This window comes from Staurois parvus, unplaced genomic scaffold (genome assembly GCF_062004578.1).
Source record: "Staurois parvus isolate SC_StPar_1 unplaced genomic scaffold, SC_StPar_1.0 ptg000137l, whole genome shotgun sequence".
Lineage (NCBI taxonomy): Eukaryota > Metazoa > Chordata > Amphibia > Anura > Ranidae > Staurois > Staurois parvus.
Window position 1 is genome coordinate 10,936,986 of NW_028317933.1, and position 5,515 is coordinate 10,942,500.

The following is a 5,515-nucleotide window of genomic DNA, read 5'->3' on the forward strand; positions in this document are numbered from 1 at the left end:
GCACCTATTTGCACAGAACGAATTTCACAGGAAGAAGAGCTCTGCTCTTTTTAATCAATACACCCCTATATGTTACATTTACATACCTATGAAGGGAGATTTACTAAAACTGGTGCAGCACTGCACAGTGAGTAATCACCTGCTAGGTTTTATTGTCAAAGCTTCATTGAAAAAGCTAGACGCTGATTGGTTACTAGGCACAGCTGCACTAGATTCTGTGTGCACCAGTTTTAGTAAATCTCCCCCTTATATTGTTTGTAGATGGGTTTGATTATTGACATATCATTTCTGTTGTATACCATTTATAACTCTGCCCCAAATGACATCACCAATCTTGTCTCCAAATATCACCCAAGCTGTCCTCTCCGCTCCTCCCATGACCTCGTGCTCTCTAACTCCCTTGTCTTCTCCTCCCATGCTCATCTCCAGGACTTCTCCAGAGCCTCCCCCATCCTATGGAACTCTCTACCCCAATCTATCAGACTATCGCCTACTCTGCCCCCTTTTAGGTGATCTCTGAAAACCTATCTCTTCAGGGAAGCCTATCCTGTGAGGAGGATCTATTGAAGCAGAGAGCATAGAGTCAGAGTAGTAGCAAGTCAGGGGACCATCAGAAAGTATAGTATGGTCAGGATGCTCAAAAAGTACCATCCCATGCTGATGTGTCAATCCTGAGTGGAACTACTAGGACTGCCTGGGATGGAACCTAGGAGAAAGAGACACCCTTTGCATTCCCCCTAATATATGTACTTATACTGTAGTGTACTTGTCTCCTCCTCCCATGCTCATCTCCATGACTTCTCTAGAGCCTCCCCCATCCTCTGAAACTCTCTATCCCAATCTATCAGACTACTGCCTACTCTGCCCACTTTTAGGCGATCTCTGAAAACCTATCTCTTCAGGGAAGGCTATACTGCCTTCAGCTAATAACGGAATCTTCTATTCCTCCTATCAGTCCATCCCTCACAGGTATTACCTTTTGTACCACCAGCCCGTCCCTCTTAGATTGTAAGCTCCAAGGAGCAGGGCCCTCCTAACCCTCTTGTATTGAATATGTACTGTTGCTGTATTATCTCCCTTTATATTGTAAAGTGCTGAGCAAACTGTTGGCGTTATATAAATCCTGTATAATAATAATAATAATAATGTGTCCATTCTAAAGAAGTGGGGAGGACTGCAAAATATGCTGACAATGGAGCTCAAGTTGGTGGTGGTATTAGAATGTTGGAAATGCAGTCTGAATAACACGCAGCTTTGAAATATATGTCTATGCATTCAGCTTTTTAATAGTCTCCTTTATAATACATTGTATGTACAAATACAATCTTGAAACTTTCACTTTTAAAAGAAATATATGTTATGTCTTTCCTCAAAACACTGTACACAAAGTCCCATGCCTTTATCAATACTTGATTTGGAGATGGCAGCATTTCTGCACCCATTCACCTTTGTTCTGGCCAGGGGCGGACTGACCATTTGGAAACTCGGGCACTGCCCGAGAGCCCAGGGTCAGTAGGGGGCCCCATGAGATGCTCCTGGTACTTTTTTCATAGGCTTTTTTGAGTTTGGGCAAGGATACAGGGGCCCCATGATCCCCTATTGCCCGGGGGCCCCATGGGTTGTCAGTCCGCCCCTGGTTCTGGCATAACAAAATGGGGTTAATATCATTACAGCTCAACTCCAGGCACACAAATTTTCTTAAAAAAATATTCCTCACTAGTCACAAATGATATGAATTCTGTCTGTGTTCACAAAATGCCTTTGCAAACCTAGATAGTATCTTGTAAATGTAGCAGTGACATCATCATTGTGCTGTACATAGCCTGTATGTGGAAACGAGTAGTAGGAGGGGCCTAACAGTTCCACCTACTACAGGCTGCTAGTAGAAAATTACAGGAGGGGGCGGAGACAAGACCAGTCACCCTGAACAAGGAGAGAGAGCAGCAGTGACCAGTCTTTATTACAGGAAGTTCCTGCATAAAGGGAAAATTTCATATTAGATTATTGCACAGATCTAGAAGAAATACACAAAGCACACCAAGATTCAAGTAAGAATATACATGACAAATATTTGCTTAGTCCAGAGTTCAGCTTTACATATCTGGGGTAATAGCTCAAGTTTTCTTTAGTTCCAAATTGCAGTACTTTGGATTCAGGCATTTGATTTAAAGCAGAATAACAGGCAAATTGTTTTTTCATTTTGAATAGTTATAACCAGTCAGGTTTTTTTTTTTCGCCATCTGTGTCCCATTGGGGAGATTTCCCGTCACTTCCTGTCCCATAGCTAAAACAGGAAGTGAAAGGAAATTCTTTTAAAGTGAGGGGGATCCCTGGTTGTCACCAGAACTAGTTCTTTAGTTATACTTTAGGGCTGTATTCACACCTCGCAGGTGCGATTGAGTGTGCACGCTCCCTAAGCACAAGAAACACGCAAAAGAGGTGCCTGGCACATTTTAAAAATCGCACTGCACCAAAACACATACTGCAAGATGCGTGGGGATGCCATTAAGAATTAATGGCACTGCTGTACATCTGCAAAAGGGCAGCAGTTTTTTTTGTGAGTTGCGGGAAAGCGTGTGATGTTGCCTGCATTCCCACAATGCACTGGTGTGGACGAAGTCTAAAAGTGGCAAAATGGAAGTAGATACTTTCTCACACAACACTGATTTCCTGTCTACACATCATATAGAATATGTGACCCATACGTCGCTGCCTACTTCCAGGTTTCAGGCGCTTGCACGCATGCGCACCAAAGCATCCATGTATGGCCATTCCTGTTCAAAAGAAGTTGATCATTACACCAACTTCTGTTGAATGAGAATGTTGGAAAACTTTTGTTGATCAGCAGCTCCAGCCAATCGGATGCAGCCGCTGGTCAGGGTATTCTGACTGCATACAGTCCTGCTGTAAGAATACGGTGTCTCAGTGGTAGGGGTGGGGCGGGGCTTTGGATTCTTCTATCTACCTCGCTTGAGCGGATGGGGTAATCCATTTATTTAAAAATAATATTAATTATCTATGGCCAGCTTAAAGTGTTATTAAACCCAAAATGTATTTATTATTTTGCAGCTTACCAGTTCTTAGATGTGGGGACTGCATTTGTTTTCTTTTCTTAGGCCTTTTTTCCTTTATTTTCACCGGTGATCTCGCTAATAAGTCTATTTTTCAACAGAACAAGCTGTCCTGCAGATGTATCAGTTACAGGGTTGAGACAAACCATTTACCACTGAAAGGGGTGCTTACAATAATGAGCTTTTATTCATTTATGCATAACCTTTACTCCAAAAGGAAAAGTAATGTTTGCTGTAACTGATTATAAAGTGCTAGCTGGAGTTTCCCATATGGAAGAAAAATATATTTGAAATATATCTTAAAAATTTTCTTCCCAAATATATCGACATATATTTGAAATACTACAATTTTGACCATATTCAATATATTTATATATATATATATTTATATAGATATATATATCAGGGGCGGACTGACCATTTGGAAACTCGGGCACTGCCTGAGGGCCCGGGGTCAGTAGGGGGCCCCATGAGATGCCCGATGCCCCTGGTACCTTTTTTTAGGCTTTTTTGAGTTTGGGCAAGGACACAGGGGCCCCATGATCCCCTATTGCTCGGGGGCCCCATGAGTTGTCAGTCCGCCCCTGATTGATATATATATATATATATATATATATTGAAATTAATTTTTTATGTATTACAAATTAGTTTATTTATATATTTTTGTATTTTTTTTATAAATTAGTTTTTTATATATTACAAAATATATGAAAAATATTTTTAAAAATATATTCTTCATATTTTTTTTAACATATAAAAAAGTCATTTTAACATATATTTTTTACATCTATTTGTAATAGCATTCCAAAAATGTAGATCTGTATTTGTTAAAAGTATACAGTATATTTGAAATATATTTTAAAAAATATTTTTCATATATTTTGTAATAAAAACGCATTTCAACTTGCAGTATATATATATTTATTGAAATATATTTTGAAATATATTGAATATGGGCAAAATTGTAATATTTAAAAATATATGTCAATATATTTGGGAAGAATATTTTTAAAATATATTTCAAATATATTTTTCTTCCACATGGGTTGGCTTCAGTTTGTTAGTAAATTTAAATCTGCTGGTAGATCTTAACAATTTCCTCCCCCGGACTGACAATGCTGTTGTCCAAGGGTGCCTCTTGTGATACAGGAGGTGTGTTACTGGAGGTGTGTTACTGGCCAGATCACCAGGTGAAAGCAGAGGGGAGAAGCCTAAGAAAAGAAAACTAATGCAGCCACTGCATCTAATGATTGCTAAGCTGCAATATATTAGTATCTATCTATTTATCTATCTATCTATCTATCTAATCTCTCTCTCTCTCTCTCTCTCTCTCTCTCTCTCTCTCTCTCTCTCTCTAATCTATCTCTCCCTCTCTCTTTTTTATCTGTGTATCTGTTGGTCTATCTATCTATCTATCTATCTATCTATCTATCTATCTACAGTCATGGCCGAAATTGTTGGCACCCTTGATATTTCTCCAGGAAATCATGTATTTCTCACGAAACGTATTGCATTAACACATGTTTTGCTATACACATGTTTATTCCCTTTGTGTGTATTGGGACAAAACAAAAAAAGGGAGGAAAGAAAGCAAATTCGACATAATGTCACACAAACCTCCAAAAATGGGCTGGACAAAAGTATTGGCACCCTTTCACAACTGCGGATAAATAAGAATGTTACAAGCATGTGATGCTCCTGTAAACTCACCTGGGGCAAGTAACAGGTGTGGGCAATATAGAAATCACACCTGAAAGCAGATAAAAAGGAGAGACGTTCACTTAACCTTTGCATTGTGTGTCTGTCTGTGCCACACTAAGCATGGACAACAGAAAGAGGAGACGAGAACTGTCTGAGGACCTGAGAACCAAAATTGTGGCAAAATATCAACAATCTCAAGGTTACAAGTCCATCTCCAGAGAACTAGATTTGCCTTTGTCCACAGTGCGCAACATTATCAAGAAGTTTGCAACCCATGGCACTGTAGCTAATCTCCCTGGTCGTGGACGGATGAGGAAAATTGATGAAAGATTGCAACGCAGAATAGTCCGGATGGTGGATAAGCAGCCCCAAACATGTTCCAAAGACATTCAAGCTGTCCTGCAGGCTCAGGGAGCATCAGTGTCAGCGCGAACTATCCGTCGACATTTAAATGAAATGAAACGCTATGGCAGGAGACCCAGGAGGACCCCACTGCTGACACAGAGACATAAAAAAGCAAGACTACAGTTTGCCAAAATGTACTTGAGTAAGCCAAAAGCCTTCTGGGAAAACGTCTTGTGGACAGATGAGACCAAGATAGAGCTTTTCGGTAAAGCACATCATTCTACTGTTTACCGAAAACGGAATGAGGCCTACAAAGAACAAAACACAGTACCTACGGTAAAATATGGTGGAGGTTCAATGATGTTTTGGGGTTGTTTTGCTGCCTCTGGCACTGGGTG